A 27365-nucleotide genomic window follows, 5' to 3' on the forward strand; every position below is an offset into this window, starting at 1 on the left:
CCTGCCACTGGCCCTGGAAAGGGGCAGCTGGCACCAGGGAGCCACTGAACAGAACCTGGGCCCATATTGCAAGCTTCCTCCTAGGAGGATGGACACACAGGCCAAAGCTCAGCTCCTCCAGGTCCCAGGCCCCATGGAAGGGGAGGACACTCAGGAGGAGGCACAGGAGGAGGCTCCTAGTGAGTCAGTGCCCTCCAGAGCCCAGGCTTGTGGGTAGGCTGAGCAGAGGAGCCACCATGCTGGATTCCTTCGCTGCCCACCCTGTGCCTGACTCCCAGTAAACCCACTGGCTGCTGGCCCTGCAGCTGTGACCACAGACAGGTCCCAGCCTTAGACTTGCTTCTCTTCAAAATGAGGGGAGAGGTGCTGTCTGGTAAAGTTGGGACACTGAAGCTGCAAAGCATTCTGTGCTTCCCTGAAAAAGGAGTGGGTCTTTTATCCATGTGCCAGGCCATGCACATGGTGCTACTGGGGTTCACCATACACAGACCTGAGCCAGTGCCACTTAGGACATCTCCTTGATCAGGGACTTGCATGCAACCGCATGCAGAACAAGTTGAAACCAAACAATGGGCCAATTATCCAAACATTCAGGCAAAATCATTATACTCATAACTGAGTCACCCAGGCCAACATGGAGTCACAGCCAATAATTATCTGGGAAACTGACACACTCTTCATTTCAGTTTGGTGGTGAAGACCTAGGAGGGGCTTCAGGAACCATTTCTACTACTGTCCTCACACACAGAAAGCTTCTTGGCACCTGTGAGGGGCAGCGTCTCCCGAACTGCCAGCCTCACTTCTTGCCATTCCCCTCCCAGCCTAGCAGCTCTACCTGCCTCCCAGTCTCCCAACCCCAGCTCTTCAGCAATGTTCTCTCTCACCTGTGATCTGAATAAATAATTTTGATTCCAATAAACTCTGGGTGAGTTTTCATAAACTTCTCAGCCACTTCCTGGTAAGCCTTCACTGACCACTGTACATCATGCTGCTCCCCTCTGAGCTTGTACACCTGGGATGGAAGCACGGCCAGGAGCCATCAGGCCAGCAGAGGGAGGCACCTCCCCATTTCCCAGCCACCCCTTCCCAACACCCCCTCCCAGCAACCCCTTCCCAGCCACACTCTCCCAGCCATCAACAAGCTCTGGGAAAAGTAGATGAGAACAGAGGACACACAAAACAGTTTTATTTGCTTGTGTTTGGAGAAACCCAAGTGGCCTTATTCCCAAAAGTCTGGACAGGCTGGAATTATGCTTCTCTTGTTCAGGTCCTCTATGACCTCAGATGTCTCTTTTGCTGCATGGGGAACTCCTAGCTGGCTCTGGGATAACCCTGATGCCCACCTGTCTCCTTAGTTGCTGGGTTACTGCACTTAAAACAGCACCTGGGGAAGGCTGTGGTGGCTCATGCCTGTAATTCCAGCATTTTGGGAGGCCAAGGCGACAGATTACCTGAGGTCAGGAGTCAGAGCAACCTGGCCAACATGGTGAACCCCCGTCTCTACTAAAAATACAAGATTAGCCTGGCATGGAGGTGTGTGCCTGTTAATCCCAGCCCCAGCCACTGGGCAGGATGAAGCAGGAGAATCGCCTGAACCCAGGAGGTGGAGGTTGCAGTGCTCCAAGATCATGCCACTGCACTCCAGCCTGGGCAACAGAGTAAGACTATCTAAAAAAAAAAAAGCCTGAGCACGGTGGCTCATACCTATAATCCCAGCACTTTGGGAGTCCAAGGTGGGCAGATCACGAGGCCAGGAATTCACCAGCCTGGGCAATATGATGAAACCTGGTCTCTACTAAAAATACAAAAATTAGGCAGGCTAGTAGTGGTGCCTGTAATCCCAGCTATGTGGGAGGCTGAGGCAGAAGAATTGCTTGAACCCATGAGGTGAGATTGCAGTAAGCTGAGATCATGCCACTGCACTCCACCTTGGATGACAGAGAAAGACTGTCTCAAATATATATATGAATTTCTGCAGAAACTGTGGGGTGAAGGGGATGAGAGCAATAATATGGAGGTGTCGATTACTTCCATGGCCATCAATTAAGCCCCTATGATGTAAAAGAAACAGGGCTGGGCATTGGAAGGGATTAAAAAAGTGCTAATAGACAAGATGGCTGCCCTCAGGAGTGACAATATAGTCAGAGAGATAAACTTGTGCCACTAAAAACAGCTCGCACGTATAATCCTGGCACTTTGGGAGGCCAAGGCAGGAGAATCACTCTAGCCCAGGAGGTCAAGACAAGCCTGGGCAATGAGTTAGTCTCTGTCTCTAAAAAGAATAAAAGAAAACAATAGAGTCAGTTCTAAAGCGAAGCACATGGCCTCCCAGAAGCAGCAGTTTGTGGTGACTGGATGGGGTCAGAGAAAGTTGCTAGCCCTGACCGAGCGAATGGTGGCTCCACACAGAGCCAAGAGCTGCATGGAAGGGGGCGGTTCAAGGAGCTGAGGTTGAGACCCTTGGTGGGAGCCAAAGCTGTGCCCTTGCTAAGGAAGAAACATCTTCCTCCTCACTGGAGTCAGCTCTTGCCTCTGAGGCATCTCAGGAGCTGGGTCCACCTCCTCTGCTCATTTCTCACCTGCCCCTTGCCTCACTCCTGCCTCCCTAGCCTGGGGGTCTCCCACCTGCCTCCAGGTTGCAGCCGTCGGGTGCCCTTTGTCACTGGGCAGTCCCTCAGACCCTGTTTTTCCTCATGCCCTCAGAGCAGCCCTGCTGCTCTCTGATCTCCAGGGTTCTGCCCTGCTGCCTGGGCAAGGCAGTAGGGGAGCAAGCAGCAAGGTCTCTGCTCTCCACTGGTGTTTCCTCTTCTGTTTCCTCTGCTGCCCCCAGGAAGCTCAGCACATCACACAGCCCCCACACCCTGCACCTGCCCAGGGCACTGGACTCACTCTGCTCAGTTTTCCTGACTGCCTGACCTGGCACGGACATGCTCATGGCTACTGAATGTTAAGGCTGCCAGAGCATGTCAGAGAGGAGAACCTTAGTTACTGTTCACTCTGAATCTGGTATTGTTTATTATTTGTATTACTATTTACTGAAGGGGGTCAGAATACATCACCCTAAATAAGCCACTTAAGCAGAAGGACTATTTTTAGGTGAAGGCAATTAAGAAGCTGCAAACGAAGAAAGAGCTCCTTGCCCACATCAATGTCATTTGCCTTAATTTCCCTTTGTGAAAATGTTGACCTTCCCTCTCCTAGTACCAAGAGAATCACCACATTTCGTTAGAAAAAGGAGGTTGTCACCAAGATGGGTTCGCACAAACCAGCCTTGTAAAATTGCCCTTATCTTCCATGAGTTTCCCCCATATGTTTACCTGCCCACAATTCACTGTTCCTAAAAGCCCAAACCCCGTTTTCTTGTTCTTCTCACTTCTTCACAACTTATTACCAGTTGTTAGAATGGAACATAAGCCCCCAGTCTAACTTCTTTGAGGCTTCACATCTTTTCAAGGAAGGCCTCCATCTATCTGAGCACATAACAAATGTTTAGGCCAGGCATGGTGGCTCATACCAGTCATTATAGCACTTTGGGAGGCGGAGGTGGATCAACTTGAGCAGATCACCCAAGGTCAGGAGTTCGAGACCAGCCTGCCCAACGTGGCAAAACCCCATCTCTACTAAAAATACAAAAATTAGCCGGGCTTGGTGATGGACGCCTGTAATCCCAGCTACTTGGGAGGCTGAGGCAGGAGAAATGCTTGAACCCAAGAGGTGGAGGTTGCACTTAGCCAAGATCTTGCTGTTGCACTCCAGCCCAGGCAACAAGAGCAAAACTCCATCCCCCCCAAAAAGAAAGAAAATCTCTTAATTTTAACATCTAATACAGGAGATATTAATAGATATAATTCACATAAATAAAAGGTGTTTTAAATTAACAAACATTTTAAAGACTATAAAGAGGTTCTGGGACCAGAAATTTGAAGAACCACCTTGGAATCAGAAAAGTGTCTCTTCAAAGTGTCCTTTCTTGTTAATGAATAATCATAAGTGTTAGAAATAACGGTTTGTTTTAAAGACTTTCTTCAAAGCCTTCTTGCTCTTTGCTAGTAGCTCTTTGTTAAGCCATATCCTATGCGCTGTGAGACATGCTCATGGCCATGTGGTACATTCTGTGTTCTTGTACTTTAACCAAGACACTTGTGATAGACGTGCTCACAGGCACGTTCCAGCTCACAGTCCATGCCCCTTCCTTATTTGGACTTCCTTTTTGTTCTCCATTGCTTTTACCTGTTTAGAAAAGTTTTAAGTTGTTAGCCAATCGAGTTTTAGTTTGGATGGTGAAGAAAATCAAAGACAACCCCAAATACATAAGATAAATACGTCTGCTTTTCCTTTGTTAGTTTGCTTTCGAAGCAAGATAGCTAACAGGAGCACCCTTTCTGCATAAAGTAAAATTGCCATGCTAAGAGATTTTTTGTCTCAGTGCTAATTATTTCTTTGCAGCACCAAACATCTGTTTCCAAAAACCAATCCAGAATTGTCACCTGCATTGTCTAATATTCATCCAGCTGACTCACAGAAGGGAAGAACAAGGTCCTGTCCTGGCCCTGACCACCCTGTCATTGCTGAGTCTCCTGCCTGCCCACACCCCCCAGTTGGATTGGGCAGCTTTACTCTTTCCACCCTCTCTCCAATGGCACCAGAGAAAAAGCTCCATCAATAAATATTAATTTAACAAGAGAACAATCCACAAGGAGTTTTAAAACTACTAAGGCCCAGGCGGAAGGGCAAATAGACAGATGTTAGAGGAGTGGTAGGTGGAACCATGCTAACAGAAAAGAATAGAGACAAAAGAAATCACCTTAATAAAATGACAACCCAGGACTCAAGATGGCGCAGTAAAAACAACCCAGGATTGAAGCTCTCAGTGAATGCACAGAGAGGGTGAGTCAGGGCCGCATTTCCAGACGGATCTTTGTTGCCACAGAACAAGGAAATTCCCAGGTATAAAAGAGACGTGGGACACCAGGCAGAGGTTTTGGCTGGTGCAGCCGACAGCCAATGCGGCCGGCGGTTGGCGCTGTAGCGCAGTGGTGCTACACAGTGCTCCGCACAAAGCACAGTGGTCCGGGGTGCCCTGTTGAACTGGCAATCTGAGACTTGAGAGGGCTGAACTTGAGACTGAATGGGACTTGGACAGTGAGCCAGCCCAGGAGATTCCAGGGAAACAGCGTTTGGGGTAGCGCAGTAGGAAAAAGAAAACTGCGATTCCAAACACTCCCAGTGGAAAGGTTCCCTGAGGGCACAGCTGAACCCAGTACAGTGCAGCTCCATGGGGGAGGGGCGTCCACCATTACCGAGGAAATCTGCCCCTACTGAGGTACACGCCCATTGCTGACACAGCCTGCTGTTGCTGAGACTCTGCCACAAGGCGTATCCCATGGCAGCAGGGCGGAGACCACAGCAGAAGGGCAGAGCCTGCAACAACAGGGCGAACCTCACACCAGCAGGGTGGAGCCTCGGCAGGCAAATAGTGACTAGACTGCCTCCTACCTCAGCAGGACAGCACAACGGACACTAACGAAGAAAGCCCCAACACCCCTGAGACAGAGCATCTGAGAAAAAAAGGTTTTTTTTAATGAGTTCTGTTGCAGCAGAATTAAACGTAGCAGCCTAACAGACCTGAATGAACATCAGAGCTCACAGCTCAGCACTTGAGCTCCTATAAAGTACAGACTGTCTCCTCAAGCAGCTCCCTGACCCCTCTATATCCAGAAAACTGACATTTGGCAGGCATCATTCTGGGACAAAGATAGCAGAAAAAGAAACTGGTAGCATCCCTCACTGTTCCACAGCTGCTATAGGTGCACCCCAGACAAGCAGAGCCTGGAGTGGACCTCAACAGTCGTACAGTGGAGGGGCTAGACTGGTAGAAGAAAAACAAAGTAACAGAAATACTTCACAATCTACAATCTGGGCGTCCACTCAGAGACCCAATCAAAAAGTCAGCAACTACAAAGACGACAGGTGGATAAATCCACAAAGATGGGAAGAAACCAGCTCAAAAAAAAGAAAAACACCCGAAACCAGAACACCTCGCCTCCTAGAAAGGACCAAAACTCCTCACCAGCAAAGGAACAAAGCTGGACAAAGAATGACTTTGACGAAATGACAGAATTAGACTTCAGAAGGTGGATAATGAGAAACTTTTGTGAGCAAAAAGAACATGTTTTAAATCAATGCAAAGTAACTAAGAACCTTGAAAAAAGATTTGAAAAAAGATTCGAGAAAATGATAACAAGAATGGATAACTTAGAGAGGAGTATGAATGAATTAAAGGAGCTGAAAAACACAATATGAGAACTTCGCAAAAGATGCACAAATTTCAACAGCCGAATCGACGAAGCAGAAGAAAGAATATCAGAAGTCAAAGATCAACTCAACGAAATATAACGAGAAACCAAGATCAGAGAAAAAAGCGCAAAAAGGAATGAACAAACTCTTCAAGAAATGTGGGACTATGTGAAGACACCTAACCTACGTTTAATAGGTGTACCAGAATGTGACGAAGACAATGAATCCAAGCTGGACGATATTCTTCAGACATTATCCAGAAAAATTTTCGCCACCTAGCAAGACAGGCAAACACTCAAATGCAGGAAATACAGAGAAGACCACTAAGATATTCCGCAAGAAGAGCAACCCCAAGGCACATAATCGTCAGATTCAACAAGGTTGAAATAAAGGAGAAAATACTAAAGGCAGCCAGAGAGAAAGGTCGGGTCACTCACAAAGGGAAGCCCATCAGACTCACAGCAGATCTCTCGGCAGAAACACTACAAGCAAGAAGAGAGTGGGGGCCAATATTCAACATTCTTAAAGAAAAGAACTTTCAACCCAGAATTTCATATTCAGCCAAACTGAGCTTCAGAAGTGAAGGAAAAATAAAATCCTTTGCGAACAAGCAAGTACTCAGAGATTTTGTCATCACCAGGCCTGCTTTACAAGAGGTCCTGAAAGAGGCACTCCACATAAAAAGTAACAACGAGTACCAGCCATTCCAAAATCACACTAAATGCTAAAGAGCATCAACATAATGAAGAATCTACAACAACTAACGGGCAAAAAAGCCAGCTAGCATCAAAATAGCAGTATCAAATTCACACATAACAATATTAACCCTAAATGTAAATGGACTAAATGCACCAATCAAAAGACACAGACTGGCAAATTAAATAAAAATCCAAAACCTATCAGTGTGCTGTATCCAGGAAACCCATCTCACATGCAAGGATACACAAAGGCTCAAAATAAAGGGATGAAGGAAGATTTACCAAGCAAACGGAGAGCAAAAAAAAAGCAAGAGTTGCAATTCTCATCTCTGATAAAATAGACTTTCAAGCAACAAAGATCAAAAGAGACAAAGAAGGCCATTACATAATGGTAAAAGGATCGTTAAAACAAGAAGAGCTAACAATCCTGAACATATATGGACCCAATGCAGGAGCACCCAGATACATAAGGCAAGTTCTTAACGACTTACAAAGAGACTTACACTCCCACACAATAATAGTGGAGACTTTAACACTCCACTGTCAATATTAGACAGATCAACCAGACAGAAAATCAACAAGGATATCCAGGGCTTGAACTCAGACCTGGAGCAAGCAAACCTGATAGACATTTACAGAACTCTCCACCCCAAATCCAGAGAATATACATTCTTCTCAGCACCACATCACACCTACTCTAAAATTGACCACATAATTGGAAGTAAAGCACTCCTCAGCAAATGCAAAACAACTGAAATCATAACAAACAGCCTCTCAGACCATAGTGCAATCAAGTTAGAACTCAGAATACAGAAACCGACCCAGAACCGCACAGCTTCATGGAAACTGAACAACTGGCTCTTGAATGTTGACTGGGTAAACAACGAAATGGAGGCAGAAATAAAGAAGTTCTTCGAAACCAATGAGAACGAAGACACAACATGCCAGAACCTCTGGGACACATTTAAAGCAGTCTCTAGAGGAAAGTATATAGCAATAAGTGCCAATATGAGAAGAATGGAGAGATCCAAAATTGACACCCTATAGTCAAAATTGAAAGAGCTAGAGGAGCAAGATCAAAAAAACTCAAAACCCAGCAGAAGACAAGAAATAACTAAGATCAGAGCTGAACTGAAGGAGATTGAGACACGAAAAACCCTTCAAAAAATCAATAAATCCAAGAGCTGGTTTTTTGAATAGATCAACAAAATAGACAAACCACTAGCTAGATTGATTAAAAAGAAAAGAGAGAACAACCAAATAGATGCAATAAAAAATGATAAAGGGGAAATCACCACAGATTCCACAGAAATTCAAACCATCATCAGAGAATATTACAAACAACTCTATGCACATAAACTTGTAAACCTGGAAGAAATGGATAAATTCCTGGAGTCCTGCATCCTCCCAAGCCTAAACCAGGAGGAAGCTGAAACTATGAATAGACCAATAACAAGGTCAGAAGTCGAGGCAGCAATTAAGAGCCTACCACACAAAAAAAAGCCCAGATCCAGACGGGTTCACAGCCGAATTCTACCAGACACACAAAGAGAAGCTGGTACCACTTTTTCTAAAACTATTTCGAACAATCCAAAAAGAGGGAATACTTCGCAAATCATTTTACGAGACCAACATCATTCTGATACCAAAACCCGGCAGAGACCCAACAAGGAAAGAAAACTTCAGGCCAATATCCATGATGAACATAGATGCAAAAATCTTCAATAAAATATTGGCAAGCCGAATGCAACAGCAAATCAAAAAACTTATTCACCATGATCAAGTAGGATTCACCCAGGGGATGCAAGGCTGGTTCAACATACACAAGTCTATAAACGTAATTCACCACATAAACAGAACCATAAACAAAAACCACATGATTATCTCAATTGACGCAGAGAAGGCATTCGACATAATTCAAGAGCCCTTTATGCTTAAAACCCTCAATAAACTCGGTATCGATGGAACGTATCTCAAAGTAATAAAAGCTATTTACGACAAACCAACAGCCAATATCATACTGAATGGGCAAAAACTGGAAGCATTCCCTTTGAAATCCGGCACTAGACAAGAATGCCCTCTTTCACCACTCCTATTCAATATACTACTGGAAGTTCTAGCCAGAGCAATCAGGCAAGAAAAAGAAATAAAGGGCATTCAAATAGGAAGGTGGAAGCCAAATTGTCTCTATTTGCAGACGACATGATAGTATATCTGGAAGACCCCGTCATCTCAGGCCAAAAACTCCTGAAACTGATAAGCAACTTCAGCAGTCTCAGGATATAAAATCAATGTGCAAAAATCACAAGCATTCCTCTACACCAATAACAGACTTAAAGAAAGCCAAATCAAGAAGGAACTGCCATTCACAATTGCTACAAAAAGAATAAAATACCTAGGAAAACAACTCACAAGGAACGTAAGGGACCCCTTCAAGGAAAACTACAAGCCATTGCTTAACGAAATAAGAGAGGACACAAACAGTTGGCGAAACATTCCATGTTCATGGTTACGAAGAATTAATATCGTGAAAGTGGCTCTACTGCCCAAAGTAATTTACAGAATCAACAGTATCCCCATCAAGCTCCTTTCTTCACAGAACTGGAAAAAATCACCATGAACTTCATATGGAATTAAAAGAGAGCCCGCATAGCCAAGTCAATTCTAAGCAAAAAGAACACAGCGGGGGGCATCACCCTACAGGATTTCAAACTATACTACAAGGCTACAGTAATCAAAACAGCATGGTACTGGTACCAAAACAGCGAATATACCAATGAAACAAAACAGAGGCATCGGAGGCAACACAACATATCTACAACCATACAATTTTGTATAAACCTGACAAAAACAATCAATGTGGAAAGGATTCCCTGTTTAACAAACGGTGTTGGGAAAACTGACTAGTCATGTGCAGAAAGCAGAAACTGGACCCCTTTCTGACACCTTACACTAAAATTAACTCCAGATGGAGTAAAGACTTAAACATAAGGCCTGACACCATAAAACCCTAGAAGGAAATCTAGGCAATACCATCCAGGACATAGGAGTAGGCAAGGACTTCATGAACAAAACACCAAAAGCATTGGCAACAAAAGCCAAAATAGGCAAATGGGACCTCATGAAACTTTACAGCTTCTGCACAGCCAAAGAAACAGTCACTAGAGTGAATTGGCAACCAACAGAATGGGAAAAAATTTTTGCAGTTTACCCATCTGACAAAAGGCTGATATCCAGAATTTACAAAGAACTCAAACAGATTTACAGGAAAAAAACAAACAAGCCCATTCAAAATTGGGCAAAGGATATGAACAGACACTTTACGAAAGAAGACATATATGAGGCCAAAAATCATATGAAAAAATGCTCATTATCACTGGTCATGAGAGAGATGCAAATCAAAACCACATTTAGATACCGTCTCACGCCAGTTAGAATGGTGATCATTAAAAAATCTGGAGACAACAGATGCTGGAGAGGATGTGGAGAAAAAGGAACACTTTTACACTGTTGGTGGGAGTGTAAGTTAGTTCAACCATTGTGCAAGATAGTGTGGAGATTCCTCAAGGCCTTAGAAATAGAAATTCTGTTTGACCCAGCAATCCCATTACTGGATATATATCCAAAAGACTATAAATCGTTCTACTATAAGGACACATGCACACCAATGTTCATTGCACCACTGTTTACAATAGCAAAAACCTGGAATCAACCCAAATGCCCATTGATGATAGACTGGATTGGGCAAATGTGGCATATATACACCATGGAATATTATGCAGCAATCAGAAATGATGAATTTGTGTTATTTGTAGGGACATGGATGAATCTGGAGAACATCATTCTCAGCAAACTGACACAAGAACAGATAATGAAATACTGCATATTCCCACTCATAGGCGGGTGATGCAAAGTGAGAACACATGGACACAGGGAGGGGAGTACTAAACACTGGGGTCTATTGGTGGGGAAAGGGGAGGGCCAGCGGGGGGTATCTGGGGAGGGATAGTCTGGGGAGAAATGGCAAATGTGGGTGAAGGGGAGAAAGGAAGCAAAACACACTGCCATGTGTGTACCTATGCAACTGTCTTGCATGTTTGCACATGTGCCCCCAAACCTAAAATGCAATAAAAAATTTAAAAAAATGCCGACCCTGATTAAAAGCAGATCTTTGAGGCTGGGCACGGTGGCTCATGCCTGTAATCCCAGCACTTTGGGGGGCTGTGGTGGGCAGATTTTCTGAAGTCAGGAGTTCAAGATCAGCCTGGCCAACATGGCAAAACCCCGTCTCTATGAAACATGCAAAAATTTGCTGGACATGGTAGTGAGCACCTGTAATCCCAACTACTTGGGAGGCTGAGGCAGCAGAATCACTTGAACCTGCGAAACAGAGGTTTCAGTGAGCCGAGGTTGTTTCACTGCACTCTAGTCTCAGTGACAGAGTGAGACTCTGTCTCCAGAAAAATAAGAGAAAATTTCTGGCAGATTAGTCTAGTCTGCTCAGATACACAAGTGACAAAACCAGAGTAGAGGGCAGTGGTTTGAAACCCTCAATCTCAGCGATTCTGTGATCATCCCTGGAGAAGCCAAAAGTCCTGCCTTCCAAGGTCCCATTCACACTGTTGGTGGCATAGCCAGGAATGCCTGCAGAACAGGGTCAGGCCCCCAGGGCTGCCAAACCACCTTCCCAGTCTCCTGGTGCCCTGTAAACTACCACCAAGTCTGCCCATGAAGGAAGGGCCCAGGATGGGATCGGATTATAAACAGCACCCCAGTTCAAAGAGAGGGAAGCCATCTCAGGGTGAGGGACACCTGCAGCTCCTCAGGGGTTCTGGTCAGCCTTCCAGATTCAGGCTTTCAAAGGAGACTCCTCATTCTGTCTCAAATATATACATACAGCTAACAGAAGCACCCTCTCTGCAGAAAGTAAAATTGCCTTGCTAAGAGATCCTTTGTCTCAGTGCTAATTCTAATCCCAGAGGATTATTGCAAAGATCAAACAAATTAATAGTTTTAATGCTTTCAGAAATGATAACTACTACTAATAATGTTATTATTACAAATCTATCACCAGATCTAGAAAAACAACTCAAAATCCACAGTTGCCTCAGGAACACTGAGTTGATGTCTAAGAGTTTAAAAATCTGGCTGGGCGCAGTGGCCCATGCCTATAGTCCCAGCACTTTGGGAGGCCAAGTCAGGCAGATCATGATGTCAAGAGATCAAGACCATCCTGGCCAACATGATAAAACCCCGTCTCTACTAAAAAATACAAAAAAATTAGCTGGGTGTGGTGGCGTGTGACTGTAGTCCCAGCTACTCAGGGGGCTGAGGCAGGAGAATTGCTTGAACCCGAAAGGTGGAGGTTGCAGTGAGCCAAGATTGTGCCACTGCACTCTAGCCTGGCTCCTGGTGACAGAACAGATTCCATCTCAAAAAAAAAAAGAATTTAACAATTTGTAAGTACAAGAAACTAGTGTTAGCCATTCATCTAAGACTAAGTGATATAAAAAGTTGCCCTGAATTCACTTTAGATTATCTCAATTACTAACTATAGTTTAATAGAAAACTATAAATTTTTAGTGAAGTTATTTAAAATACATGTACCTTACATAAAGCAATATAATATAAAATTTTACTCACTATGATATCATGAAAGTATAAGAAAAAAGTTTTTTTTTGAGACAGAGTTTCACTCCTGTTGCCCAGGCTGGAGTACAAGGCATGATCCTAGCTCACTGCAACCTCTGCCTCCCAAATTCAAGTGATTGTCCTGCCTCAGCCTCCTAAGTAGCCGAAATTACAGGCATGAACTACCACACCCTGCTAATTTTGTATTTTTAGTATAGTTGGAGTTTCTCCATGTTGATCAGGCTGGTCTCCGACTTCCAACCTCAGGTGATCCACCTGCTTCGGCCTCCCAAAGTGTTGGGATTACAAATGTGAGCTACTTGCACCCAGCCCAGGAAATATAAAATTTTGAAGCTGGGAAGAACAACAGGGAGACTTGGAAGCAGAGAGCTGTTAAGGTCATACTACAACTGGTTTGTATCAGAACAGAAACTAAGACTCAGAGTTTCTTTTATTTTTGTTTTGAAATAGGGTCTTGGCTAGGCATGGTGGCTTACACCTGTAATTTAAACACTTTGGAGGCCAAGGAGGGTGGACCACCTGAGGTTGGGAGTCCAAGACCAGCCTAACCAACATGGTGAAACACCATCTAAAAAAAAGAGGCAGAGTCTCACTCTGCCACCCAAGCTACAATGCAGTGGCACCATCTTGAACAGCCTTGAACTCCAGGGTCAGGTGATCCTCCCACCTCAGCCTCCTGAGTAGCTGGGATCACAAGTGCATACAACCATACCTGGCTAATTACTTTGTTTTGTAGAGATGGGGGTTTTGCTCTATTGCCTAGGCTGGCCTCTAACTGAAGAGCTCAGAGGATTTACCTGCCATGGTCTCCCAAAGTGGAAGTTTCACTCAGCTTTCACTTCCAGCACATCATTCACTTCACAAGTGTTAAGTTTCTCCTATGTGCCAGGCATATGCACAGGCTTGATGCCATAATATCATTTAATTTTTGAAACTACACTATAAGTTAGGTCTCATTTTACAGAAAAGGATTTCGAGGTTGAGAAAGTTAGGCCCCCTGAATAATTAGTGAAGCTGGAAGCCGACCCCATTTCAAAATTTTGCTTGCCCTGAGGTGTCTTCTGCCCCTGCCTGTAGAAAGGTAACAGTCACCTCCAGGCACAGTAACTCACATCTGTAATCTCCGCACTTTGGGAGGTGGAGGCAGGTGTATCACATCATCATCAGTTTGAGACCAGCCTGCCTGGTAGACATGGTGAACCCCCATCTCTACTAAAATACAAAAACTAGCTGGGCGTGGTGGTGGGTGCCCGTAAACCCAGGTACTAGAGAGGCTGAGGAAGGAGAATAATTTGAATCCAGGAGGCGGAGGTTGCAGTGAGCCAAAATTGCACAATTGCACTCCAGACTGTGTGACAGAGTGAGACCCCATCTCAAAAAAAAAAAAGAAAAAATGAGGGCTGGACATGGTGGCTCCCACCTGTAATCCCAGCACTTTAGGAGGCTGAGGCAGGTTGATCACCTGATGTCAGAAATTCAAGACCAACCTGACCAGCAGAATGAAACCCCATTTCTACTAAAAATTCAAAAATGAGATAGGCATGGTGGCAGATGCCTGTAATCCCAGCTACTTGGGAGGCTGAGGCAGCATAATTGTTTGAACTTGGGAGGTGGAGGTGGCAGTGATCCAATATTGTGCCAAAACAAAGGGGATGAAAGGAAGGAGAAAGAAGGAAAGGAAGGAAGAGAAAAGAAAGAAAGAAGAACAAAAGAGAGGGGAAAAAAGGAAGGAGAAATAAGGAAAAAAAGAAAGGAAAGAGAGGAAGAAAGAAAAAGAAAGATGAGAGGAAGATTTACAAAGATAATGGAAAGCAAAAAAAAGCAGGAGTTGCAATTCTCATCTCTGATAAAATAGACTTTAAAGCAACAAAGATCAAAAGAGACAAAGAAGGCCATTACATAATGGTAAAAGGATCGATACAACAAGAAGAGCTAACGATCCTAAACATATATGGACCCAACACAGGAGCACCCAGATACATAAGGCAAGTTCTTAATGACTTACAAAAGGACTTAGACTCCCACACAATAATAGTGGGAGACTTTAACACTCCACTGTCAATACTAGACAGATCAACCAGACAGAAAATCAACAAGGATACCCAGGGCTTGAACTCAGACCTGGAGCAAGCAAACCTGGTGGACATTTACAGAACTCTCCACCCCAAATCCACAGAATACACATTCTTCTCAGCACCACATCACACCTATTCTAAAATTGACCACATAATTGGAAGTAAAGCACTGCTCAACAAATGCAAAACAACTGAAATCATAACAAACAGCCTCTCAGACCATAGTGCAATCAAGTTAGAACTCAGAATTCAGAAACCCACCCAGAACCGCACAGCTTCATGGAAACTGAACAACTGGCTCTTGAATGTTGACTGGGTAAACAACGAAATGAAGGCAGAAATAAAGAAGTTCTTCGAAACCAATGAGAATGAAGACACAACGTGCCAGAACCTCTGGGACACATTTAAAGCAGTCTCTAGAGGAAAGTATATAGCAATAAGTGCCCATATGAGGAGAATGGAGAGATCCAAAATTGACACCCTATCGTCAAAATTGAAAGAGCTAGAGGATCAAGATCAAAAAAACTCAAAACCCAGCAGAAGACAAGAAATTACTAAGATCAGAGCTGAGCTGAAGAAGATTGAGACACGAAAAACCCTTCAAAAAATCAATAAATCCAAGAGCTGGTTTTTTGAAAAGATCAACAAAATAGACAGACCACTAGCCAGATTGATTAAAAATAAAAGAGAGAACAACCAAATAGATGCAATAAAAAATGATAAAGGGGAAATGACCACAGATTCCACAGAAATTCAAACTATCATCAGAGAATATTACAAACAACTCTATGCACATAAACTAGTAAACCTGGAAGAAATGGATAAATTCCTGGACTCCTGTGTCCTCCCATGCCTAAACCAGGAGGAAGCTGAAACTATGAATAGACCAATAACAAGGTCTGAAGTTGAGGCAGCAATTAAGAGCCTACCTCACAAAAAAAGCCCAGGTCCAGATGGGTTCACAGCCAAATTCTACCAGACACACAAGGAGGAGCTGGTACCATCCCTTCTAAAACTATTTCAAACAATCCAAAAAGAGGGAATCCTTCCCAAATCATTTTATGAGACCAACATCATCCTGATACCAAAACCCGGCACAGACCCAACGAGAAAAGAAAACTTCAGGCCAATATCCATGATGAACATAGATGCAAAAATCTTCAATAAAATATTGGCAAGCCGAATGCAACAGCAAATCAAAAAACTTATTCACCATGATCAAGTAGGATTCATCCCGGGGATGCAAGGCTGGTTCAACATACGCAAGTCTATCAACGTAATTCACCACATAAACAGAACCAAAAACAAAAACCACATGATTATCTCAATTGACGCAGAGAAGGCATTTGACAAAATTCAACAGCCCTTTATGCTAAAAACCCTCAATAAACTCGGTATCGATGGAACGTATCTCAAAGTAATAAAAGCTATTTATGACAAACCAACAGCCAATATCATACTGAATGGGCAAAAACTGGAAGCATTCCCATTGAAATCTGGTACTAGACAAGGATGCCCTCTCTCACCACTCCTATTCAATATAGTACTGGAAGTTCTAGCCAGAGCAATCAGGCAAGAAAAAGAAATAAAGGGTATTCAAATAGGAAAGGTGGAAGCCAAATTGTCTCTATTTGCAGACGACATGATAGTATACCTAGAAGACCCCATCGCCTCAGCCCAAAAACTCCTGAAACTGATAAACAACTTCAGCAAAGTCTCAGGATATAAAATCATTGTGCAAAAATCACAAGCATTCCTCTACACCAATAACAGACTTAAAGAAAGCCAAATCAAGAGCGAACTGCCATTCGCAATTGCTACAAAAAGAATAAAATACCTTGGAATACAACTCACAAGGAACGTAAGGGACCTCTTCAAGGAGAACTACAAACCACTGCTCAACGAAATCAGAGAGGACACAAACAGATGGAGAAACATTCCATGTTCATGGTTAGGAAGAATTAATATCGTGAAAATGGCTATACTGCCCAAAGTAATTTTCAGAATCAACGCTATCCCCATCAAGCTACCATTGACTTTCTTCACAGAACTGGAAAAAACCACCATGAACTTCATATGGAACCAAAAGAGAGCCCGCATAGCCAAGTCAATTCTAAGCAAAAAGAACACAGCGGGGGGCATCACACTACCGGATTTCAAACTATACTACACGGCTACAGTAATCAAAACAGCATGGTACTGGTACCAAAACAGAGATATAGACCAATGGAACAAACAGAGGCACCGGAGGCCACACAACATACATACAACTATACAATCTTTGATAAACCTGACAAAAACAAGCAATGGGGAAAGGATTCCATGTTTAACAAATGGTGTTGGGAAAACTGGCTAGCCATGTGCAGAAAGCAGAAACTGGACCCCTTCCTGACACCTTACACTAAAATTAACTTCAGATGGATTAAGGACTTAAACATAAGACCTGGCACCATAAAAACCCTAGAAGGAAATCTAGGCAAAACTATCCAGGACATAGGAGTAGGCAAGGACTTCATGAACAAAACACCAAAAGCATTGGCAACAAAAGCCAAAATAGACAAATGGGACCTAATGAAACTCCACAGCCTCTGCACGGCAAAAGAAACAGTCACTAGAGTGGATCGGCAACCAACAGAATGGGAAAAAATTTTCGCAGTCTACCCATTTGACAAAGGGCTGATATCCAGAATTTACAAAGAACTCAAGCAGATTTACAGGAAAAAAACAAACAAGCCCATTCAAAAGTGGGCAAAGGATATGAACAGATACTTTACGAAAGAAGACATATATGAGGCCAACAATCATATGAAAAAATGCTCATCGTCACTGGTCATCAGAGAGATGCAAATCAAAACCACATTGAGATACCATCTCACGCCAGTTAGAATGGCGATCATTAAAAAATCTGGAGACAACAGATGCTGGAGAGGATGTGGAGAAAAAGGAACACTTTTACACTGTTGGTGGGAGTGTAAATTAGTTCAACCATTGTGGAAGACAGTGTGGCGATTCCTCAAGGCCTTAGAAATAGAAATTCCATTTGACCCAGCAATCCCATTACTGGGTATATATTCAAAAGACTATAAATCGTTCTACTATAAGGACACATGTACACGAATGTTCATTGCAGCACTGTTTACAATAGCAAAGACCTGGAATCAACCCAAATGCCCATTGATAATAGACTGGATTGGAAAAATGTGGCACATATACACCATGGAATGTTATGCAGCAATCAGAAATGATGAGTTCGTGTCGTTTGTAGGGACATGGATGAATCTGGAAAACATCATCCTCAGCAAACTGACACAAGAACAGAAAATGAAACACCGCATATTCTCACTCATAGGTGGGTGATGAAAAATGAGAACACACGGACACAGAAAGGGGAGTACTAAACACTGGGGTCTATTGGGGGGAAAAGGGGAGGGCCAGTGGGAGGGGGAGGTGGGGAGGGATAGCCTGGGGAGAAATGCCATATGTGGGTGAAGGGGAGAAGAAAAGCAAAGCACACTGCCATGTGTGTACCTACGCAACTGTCTTGCATGCTCTGCTCATGTACCCCAAAACCTATAATCCAATAAAAAATTTAAAAAAAAATAAAAAATAAAAAAATAAAAAATAAAAATAGAGTTATGTTTAAGTCTTTAATTCATTTTGAGTTGATTTCTTCATAGGGAAAAAAAAAGAAAGATGAAAAAGAAAGAAAGAAAGGGGATGAAAGGAAGGAGAAAGAAAGGAAGGAAGGAAAGAAGAAAGGAAGGAAGGAAGGTGACTGTTACTAGAGTGACATCTCAGCTCCGGTTGCATATTGGTGTCACTCAAGGAGAGGAAAAATGCCTGTGTCCCACTTCAGAGCAACCAAATCAGAATCTGTGGGGTAGGAGCTTGGTGTTTTGGACCCCCGCCAGGTGGTTCTAGGGTGCAATATACAGCTGGGGCGAAGTTCTGCCCTGTTCCAGTTGGACAGACACGTAAACAGCACAATGGTAGCGTCGTCAGATGAGTCCTATCAAAACAGGAGCAGTTAAGAGTGTGTGTCTTCTCCTAAAGAGACAACAGCAACATGACACAGGGTCACTTCGTTCAGCAAGGAGCCAAATAGAATTCTGAATGCTAAGAATTCAGGCAAAAGCCTGGTGGCTGGGGGCGGGTGCAGAAAGCACTAGAAATACTTATGATATTAATGACAACGTCTAGGCAAACGTCTCAAAATTGCTGTCAAAAGTTCTGTCCCCTGGACTGTGTCCCTTGGCCTCTCCCTCCTGAGTGCCAGCAGCACCATCACCTGTGGAGAACTCTGGGGTCTTTGAAGAGCCCCATGAAGATGCAGAGGACACAGTCGGGGCCTACGCCTCTGCCTAGGGGAAGGGACTGGACACTGGAGAAAAGACCCGCCTAGCAACTGTTGCCACCGGCGAGTGGCCTCTGTCACTGAGCACTAGCAAAACAATGAGAGGCTCTGTGGCCAGGATGGTCAGTCCACCACAGCCCCAGCCGAATCCGCAAGCAGGCCGGGGAGGTGGAGTGGCTCTGCAAAACGATTCCCGAGAAGGCTGTTTTTGGCTGTTCACGTGTTGATGGCCCCCCACTCAGGCTAATGGGGGTCATTAAGACCTCAACTCTCCATGGCAGAAGCCTTTGTTCCAGGGTCAGACCTGAACAAATGGTCACATCCCCTCCCCCTCAGCCTTTACAAAAATCCCCAATCCTAGCAATCTTCTTGCACCTTCTCCAAAGGCCGACTGTGGGACGAGCAAGGGTGGGCGGCATGAAGACCGCCCCCGAGGTCTCTCCACCCTGGCTCTGGAAGAAGAAAATGGCACCTACAAAAAAAGGGGAGCAAGACGGAACAGGAAGCCGGTGCTCGGGCCCCTCTCCCTGCTTTTCATCAAACCACTCAGCAGCTTCTCACACGTGCCATCCCACTGTGCTCAAGATAAAGGTCATCGAAGAGGCTCAAGGAAGATGGCACTGTAGGACCAACTCAGGATTGTAGCTCCCAGTTAATCCGCAGAGAATGAGTGGATGCTGCATTTCCATACTGATCTTTATAGACCACAGACCAGGAGATTCCCAGGTGTAAGAACCCATGGACTGCCAGTGAGGCAGTTTGGGCTGGCGTGGCTGTTTTGGCTGAGGCCGCAGTGCAGCGGCGCTCCATACAGAAAACACTGATTTGGTTTCCCTGTTAAACCAGCAATTGGAGATTTTGGAAGGCAGATTAACACATTCATCTGATTAAATGGGACTTAAACAGAAAGCCAGGCCAGGAAATTCCTGGGCAGCAACATGGTTTGAGCTGGCCCAGTGGGTCGCTGCATGGGAAATCACAAATATCCCAGCACCCTTTCAGCAGGTGACTGGAACACCTAGGAGAGAGACAACCGTTCAACTTAAAAAAAAGGAGGGGCTCTGAGGCAGAGAGCCAGGTGATCAGGCTCGGCGGGTCCCACACCCACAACAACAAACAAAACAGCAATTGGAAACTTTCAGGGTTGAGAGTTTCATGGCAAGCACAGCTGAACCCAAGACAGTGCAGCTTGGTGAAATAGGGGCATCCGCCACTATCGAGGCACGTGACCCTATGGAGGTCGTAGCCATTGCTAAAGCAGCCTGCCATTGCCAAGGCAACCCACCACAACAGAGAGAGTCCACCACTAGAAAGGCAGGCCACCATCACCACCACAGTTCTAACCACACCCATATAAACAGGACTACAGGGAATCACACATGGCAGCAGGGCAGAGCCCACAGCAGCAGGGTGGAGCCCACGACAGCTCGTGACAGCCACTACAGGCAAACAGTGACTAAACTGCCTCCTCGCTGGGCAGGAAAGTGCAACGGATACTCATAAATAAAGCCCTAACTCCCAGGGAGAGAGCACCTGAGGAAAAAAAGGGGGGCTTTATGAGTTCTGCTGCAGCAGACTTAAACGTACCTGCCCAGCAGCCCTGAATGAACAACGGAGTTCACAGATCAGCACTAGAGCTCCCATGAAGTCTAGACTGTCTCCTCAAGCAGCTCCCTGACGCCTGTATATCCAGAGTCCTCTCATAAAGGACAGATTAGACTGACATTTGGCGGGCATCATTCAGGAACAAAGATAGCAGAAGAAGGATCTGGTAGCAACCCGCACGGTTCCGCAGCTGCTACAGGAGGTTCCCAGGCAAGCAGGGCCTGGAGTGCACCTCAGCAGTCATACAGCAGTGGGGCCAGACTCTTAGAAGGAAAACTAAGAAACAGAAATACTTCATCATCAACAATCTGGACGTCAACTCAGAGAACCAAACGGAAAATCAGCAACCACTCAGACGACAAATGGATAAATCCACAAGGATGAAAAGAAACCAGGGCAAAAGAGAAAAACACCCGAAATAAGAACACCTCATCTTCTAAAAAAAAATCAAAACTCACCAGCAAGGGAACAAAGCTGGACGGAGAATGAGTGTGATGAAATGACGGAATCAGACTTCAGAAGCTGAATAATGAGAAACTTCCGTGAGCTAAAAGAACATGTTCTAAATCAATGCAAAGAAACTAAGAACCTTGAAAAGAGATTTGAAAAAAGATTTGAGAAAATAATAAGAATGGACAACTTAGAGAGAAAAATGAGTGAATTGAAGAAGCTGAAAAACACAACACCAGAACTTCATGAAGCATGCACAAGTTTCAACAACCGAATTGACCAAGCAGAAGAAAGAATATCAGAAGTTGAAGATCAACTCAATGAAATAAAACAAAAGCCAAGATTAGAGAAAATAGCACAAAAAGGAATGAACAAGTCTCCAGGAAATGTAGGACTATGTGAAGAGACCTAACCTACGTTTGATAGGTGTATCTGAATGTGACGAAGACAATGAATCCAAGCTGGAAAATACTCTTCAGGATATTATCCAGGAAAATTTCTCCAACCTACCAAGTCAGGCCAATATTCAAGTCCAGGAAATACAGAGAACACCACAAAGATATTCCTCAAGAAGAGCAACCCCATGGCACATAATTGTCAGGTTCACCAGGGTTGAAATGAAAGAGAAAATGCTAAGAGCAGCCAGAGAGAAAGGTCGGGTCACCCACAAAGGGAAGCCGATCAGGCTCACAGGAGATCTCTTGGCAGAAACCCTACAAGCCAGAAAAGAATGGGGGCCAATATTCAACATCCTTAAAGAAAAGAACTTTCAACCCAGAATTTCATATTCAGCCAAACTGAGCTTCACAAGTGAAGAAATAATAAAATCCTTTGCAAACAAGCAAGTACTCAGAGATTTTGTCACCACCAGGCCTGCTTTACAAGAGCTCCTGAAAGAGGCACTACACATAGAAAGAAACAACCAGGACCAGCCATTCCAAAAAACATACCAAATGCTAAAGACCATCAACAAAATGAAGAAACTGCATCAACTAATGGGCAAAACAGCCAGCTAGCATCAAAATGGCAGTATCAATTCACACATAACAATATCAACTTTAAATGTAAATGGGCTAAATGCACCAATCAAAAGAAACAGACTGGCTAACTAAATAAAAAGCCAAAACCCATCGGTGTGTTGTATCCAGGAAACCCATATCACATGCAAAGTTACACAAAGGCTCAAAATAAAGGGATGGAGGATGATTTACCAAGTAAATGGAGAGCAAAAAAAAGCAGGAGTTGCAATTCTCATCTCTGATAAAATAAACTTCAAAGCAAAAAAAAAAAAAAAACAAAGAAGGACTTTACATAATGGTAAAAGTATCAATACAACAAAAAGAACTAACGATTCTAAATATATATGGACCCAATACAGGAGCACCTAGATATATAAGGCAAGTTTTTAAAGACTTACAAAGAGACATAGACTCCCAAACAATAACAGCGGGAGACTTTAACACCCCACTGTCAACATTAGACAGCTCAACCAGACAGAAAATTAACAAGAATATCCAGCGTTTGAACTCAGACCTGGAGCAAGCAAACCTGATAGACATTTACAGAACTTTCCACCCCAATCCACAGAACATACATTCTTCTCAGCACCACATCACACCTACGCTAAAATTGACCACATGATTGGAAGTAAATCACTCCTCAGCAAATGCAAAACAACTGAAATCATAACAAACAGTCTCTCAGACCATAGTGCAATCAAGTTAGAACTCAGAATTCAGAAACTAACTCAGAACCGCACAGCTTCATGGAAACTGAACTACTGGCTCTTGAATGTTGACTGGATATAGAATGAAATGAAGGCAGAAATAAAGAAGTTCTTGGAAACCAACGAGAACAAAGACACAACATACCAGAATCTCTGGGACACATTTAAAGCAGTCTCCAGAGGAAAATATACAGCAATAAGTGCCCATATGAGAAGAGTGGAGAGATCCAAAATTGACACCCTAATAACAAAATTGAAAGAGCTAGAGGAGCAAGATTTAAAAAACTCAAAACCTAGCAGAAGACAAAAAATAACTAAGACCAGAGCAGAACTGAAGGAGATAGAGACACGAAACACCTTCAAATAATCAATAAATCCAAGATCTGTTTTTTTGAAAAGATCAACAAAATAGACAAACCACTAGCCAGACTGATAAAAAAGAAAAGAGAGAATAACCAAATAGATGCAAAAAAAAAAAAAAAACGATAAAGGGGAAATCACCACAGATTCCACAGAAATTCAAACCATCATCAGAGAATGTGACAAACAACTCTATGCACATAAACCAGTAAACCTGGAAAAAATGGATAAATTCCTGGACACCTGTGTCCCACCAGGCCAAAACCAGGAGGGAGCTGAAACTGTGAATAGACCAATGACAAGGTCTAAATTGAGGTAGCAATTAAGAGCTTTCCACACAAAAAAATCCCAGGTCAAGATGGGTTCACAGCCGAGTTCTACCAGACACACAGAGGGGAGTTGGTACCATTCCTTCTGAAACTATTCAAAATAATTCAAGAAGAGGAAATCCTTCCCAAATCATTTTATGAGACCAACATCATCCTGATACCAAAACCCAGAAAAGACTCAACAAGAAAAGAAAACTTCAGGCCAATATGCATGATGAACGTAAATGCAAAAATCTTCAATAAAATACTTGCAAGCCGATTGCAACAACACATGAAAAAGCTTATCCATCATGATCAAGTAGGATTCATCCTGGGGATGCAAGGCTGGTTCAACATTCGCAAGTGTATAAACGTAATTCACCACATAAACAGAACCAAAAACAAAAACCACATAATTATCTCAATTGACTCAGAGAACGCCTTTGACAAAATTCAACAGCCCTTTATGGTAAAAACCCTCAATAAAGTCAGTATTAATGAAACGTATCTCAAAATAATAAAAGCTATTTATGACAAACCAACAGTCAATATCATACTGAATGGGCAAAATTTGGAAGCATTCCCTTTGAAATCTGGCACTAGACAAGGATGCCCTCTCTCACCACTCCTATTCAATATAGTACTGGAAGTTCTAGCCAGAGCAGTCAGGCAATAAAAGGAAATAAAAAATATTCAAATAGGAAAGGTGGAAGCCAAATTGTCTCTATTTGCAGACGACATGATAGTATATCTAGAAGACCCCGTCATCTCAGCCCCAAAACTCCTGAAACTGATAAGCAAATTCAGCCAAGTCTCAGGATATAAAATCAATTGCAAAAATCACAAGCATTCCTATACACCAATAACAAACTTAAAGAGAGCCAAATTAAGAATGAACTGTCATTCACAATTCCTACATAGAGAATAAAATACCCAGAAATACAACTTACAGGGAATGTAATGGACCTCCTCAAGGAAAACTACAAACCACTGCTCAATGAAATAAGAGAACACAAACAAGTGGAGAATCATTCCATGTTCATGTTAGGAAGAATCAATATTGTTAAAATGCCATAGTGCCCAAAGTAATTTACAGACTCAACGCTATTCCCATCAAGCTACAATTGACTTTCTTCACAGAACTGGATAAAACCACCATGAACTTCATATGGAACCAAGAGGGCCGCATAGCCAAGTAAATTCTAAGGAAAAAGAACACAGTGGGAGGCATCACACTACCATACTTCAAACTATACTACAAGGCTACAGTAATCAAAACAGCATGGTACTGGTACCAAAACAGAGATATAGACCAATGGAAAACAGAGACATCAGAGGCAAGACAACATATCTACAACCAGACAATCTTTGATAAACCTGTCAAAAACAAGCAATGGGGAAAGGACTCCCTGTTTAATAAATGGTGTTGGGAAAACTGGCTAGCCATGTGCAGAAAGCAGAAACTGGACCCCTTCCTGACACCTTACACTAAAAATAATTCCAGATGGATTAAAGACTTAAACATAAGACCTAGCACCATAAAGACCCTAGAAGAAAATCTAGGCAAAACCATTCAGGACATAGGAGTAGGCAAGGACTTCATGAACAAAACACCAAAAGCATTGGCAACAAAAGCCAAAATAGACAAATGGGACCTAATGAAACTCCACAGCTTCTGCACGTCAAAAGAAACAGTCATTAGAGTGAATCGGCAACCAACAGAATGGGAAAAATTTTTGCAGTTCACCCATCTGACAAAGGGATGATATCCAGAATTTACAAAGAACTCAAACAGATTTTACAAGAAAAAGTCAAACAAGCCTATTCAAAAATGGGCAAAGGATATGAACAGACACTTTACAAAGAAGACATACATGAGACTCGGGGGAGGACTCAAGATGGCGCTGTGAGAACAACCCAGGATTGGAGCTCTTCTCGTTGAATCTGCAAACGGTGAGTCAGAGCGGCATTTCCAGACTGATCTTTGTTGCCCACAGAACGGGGAAACTCCCAAGTATAAAAAAGACACGGGACGGCAGGCAGTAGGTCTGCCTGGCGAAGCCGGCAGCTGGGGCGGCGGCGGCCGGCCCTACCCAGCAATCCCCACAGGGCGCGCTTGTCTGGGTGCCCTGTTGAACCGGCAACCTGAGACTTGAGAGGGCTGGACTTGAGACTGAATGAGACTTGGACAGTAGCCCAGCCCAGGGGATTGCAGGAATTGGGATACCCAGTGGGACGAACAAAACCGCGATTTCAAACTATCCCGAGCAGACGGTCCGAGACGCTCTGTGGGGGAGGGGCGTCCACCACTACCGAGGCAACTCGCCCCAACTAAGATACACGCCCACTGCTGACGCAGCCAGCCATTGCCGAGGCAACCCGCCCCAACGGAGATACACGCCCATTGCTGACGCAGCCAGCCGTTGCCGAGGCAACCCGTCCCTACTGAGATACACGCCCACTGCTGACGCAGCCTGCCGTTGCTGAGGCAACACGCTACAACAAAGAGACTCTGCCGCAGGGCGTGGCAGAGACCACAGCAGAGCCGGCAGGAACAGCACGAATCACACAACAGCAGGGCGGAGCCTCGGCAGCCAAACAGTGGCTAGTCTGCCTTCTAGCTGGGCAGGACACCTGATCGGACATCCAAAAATAAAGCCCAAACCCCTCAACACAGAGCATTTGAGAAAAAAAAGGGGGTTTTTTAATGAGCTCGGTTGCAGCAGAATCAAACATAGCAGCCTAACAGCCCTGAATGAACAACAGAGTGCACAGCTTAGCAATTAAACCCCTATAAAGTACAAACTGTCTCCTCAAGCAGCTCCCTGACCCCTCTATATCCAAAAGACTGACATTAGGCAGGCATCATCCTGGGACAAAGAGAGCAGAAAAAGAAACTGGTAGCATCCCTCGCTGTGCCACAGATACTAGAGGTGCACCCCAGACAAGCAGGGTCTGGAGCCGACCTCAGCAGTCGTACAGCGAAGGGGCTAGACTGGTAGAAGGAAAACAAAGCAACAGAAATACTTCATCATCAACATTCTGGGTGTCCACTCAGAGACCCAAACGAAAAGTCAGCAACTACGCAGACGACCAGCGGACAAATCCACAAAGATGGGAAGAAACCAGCGCAAAAAGGAGGAAAACACCCGAAACCAGAACACCTCGCCTCCTACAAAGGACCAAAACTCCTCACCAGCAAGGGAACAAAGCTGGACGGAGAATAACTGTGACGAAATGACGGAATTAGACTTCAGAAGATGGATAATGAGAAACTTTTGTGAGCTAAAAGACCATGTATTAAATCAATGCAAAGAAACTAAGAACCTTGAAAAAAGATTTGAAAAAAGATTCGAGGAAATGATAACAAGAATGGATACCTTAGAGAGGAATATGAATGAATTAAAGGAGCTGAAAAACACAATACGAGAACTTTGCGAAGCAAACACAAGTTTCAATAGCCGAATTGACCAAGCAGAAGAAAGAATATCTGAAGTCGAAGACCAATTCAATGAAATAAAACAAGAAACCAAGATCAGAGAAAAAAGCGCAAAAAGGAATGAACAAAGTCTCCAAGAAATGTGGGACTATGTGAAAAGACCTAACCTACGTTTGATAGGTGTACCAGAAGGGTACGAAGAGAATGAATCCAAGCTGGAAAATACTCTTCAGGACATCATCCAGGAAAATTTCCCCCACCTAGCAAGACAAGCCAACACTCAACTGCAGGAAATACAGAGAACACCACAAAGATATTCCGCAAGAAGAGCAACCCCAAGGCACATAATCGTCAGATTCAACAGGGTTGAAATAAAGGAGAGAATACTAAGGGCAGCCAGA

At 43.8% G+C, this 27365-nt stretch overlaps 1 pseudogene; it reads right to left on the reverse strand.

The window, feature by feature from the left end:
• LOC103790890 (adenosine deaminase 2-like) overlaps positions 1-27365 on the reverse strand; it is a 72115-nt pseudogene that overhangs the window by 19822 nt on the left and 24928 nt on the right.

Source organism: Callithrix jacchus, chromosome 6 (genome assembly GCF_049354715.1).
Source record: "Callithrix jacchus isolate 240 chromosome 6, calJac240_pri, whole genome shotgun sequence".
Lineage (NCBI taxonomy): Eukaryota > Metazoa > Chordata > Mammalia > Primates > Cebidae > Callithrix > Callithrix jacchus.